Here is a 1,084-nt window from a genome sequence, read left to right as displayed (position 1 = left end):
GAAGGTCTTTCACATCTCTGGTTAGGAAGATGACAAGGTATTTCATTTTTTTTGTGGCTATTGTGAATGGAACTGTGTTTTTTATTTGGGTTTCTGTTTGTTTATTATTGGTGTAGAGAAATGCGATTGTCTTTTGTACATTTATTTTGTATCCTGAGACTTTGCCAAAGGCTTTTATCAATGTAAGGAGGCCTTTGACAGATTCTCTTGGGTTTTCAAGGTACACCATAATATCATCTGCATAGAGAGATAACTTGACTTCCTCTTTTCCTATTTGAATACCTCTGATTGCCTCCTCTTCTCTGATTGCTTTAGCCAGGACTTCCAAAACTATGTTGAACAGGAGGGGAGAGAGTGGGCATCCTTGTCTAGTTCCAGTTTTCAGGGGAATTGGTTCCAATTTTTGTCCATTTGGTAGTATGCTGGCTGTGGGTTTCTCATAGATGGCTTTTACTATTTTGAGGTATGTTCCCCATATGCCTAGATGTTCAAGGGTTTTTATCAAGAAGGGTGCTGGATTTTATCAAAAGCTTTTTCTGCATCTAGTGATATGATCATGTGGTTTTTGTTTTGACATCTGTTGATGTATTTAATTACATTTATGGTTTTACGAATGTTCAACCAGCCTTACATGCCAGGAATGAAGCCTACTTGGTCATGGTGGATGATTTTTGAGATGTATTGCTGAATCCGGTTTGCTAGGATCTTGTTGAGAATTTTAGCATCTATGTTCATCAAAGATATTGGCCTGTAGTTCTCTTTCTTTGTTGGATCTTTACCTGACTTGGGTATCAATGTGATGTTGGCTTTGTAAAATGATTTGGGGAGAGTTCCATCTTTTTCAATCACCTGGAATACCTTCAGTAGGATTGGTATCAGCTCCTCCTGAATGTCTTGTAGAATTCTGCTGGAAAGCCTTCTGGACCAGGGGTTTTTTTTTGTAGGAAGTTTTCTTATTACGTGGTCGATTTCCTTGATTGTTATTGGTTTATTTAGGGTCTCAATTTCTTCTTGTTCCAACTTAGGTAGGTTGTGTGATGGCAGAAAGTCCTCTATTTCCTTATGGTTTTCAAGTTTGTTCCAT

This window comes from Carlito syrichta, unplaced genomic scaffold (genome assembly GCF_000164805.1).
Source record: "Carlito syrichta isolate Samal-C Ts95f unplaced genomic scaffold, Tarsius_syrichta-2.0.1 Scaffold305684, whole genome shotgun sequence".
In the NCBI taxonomy this organism is placed as follows: domain Eukaryota; kingdom Metazoa; phylum Chordata; class Mammalia; order Primates; family Tarsiidae; genus Carlito; species Carlito syrichta.
Note: the sequence above shows the minus strand (reverse complement) of the source record.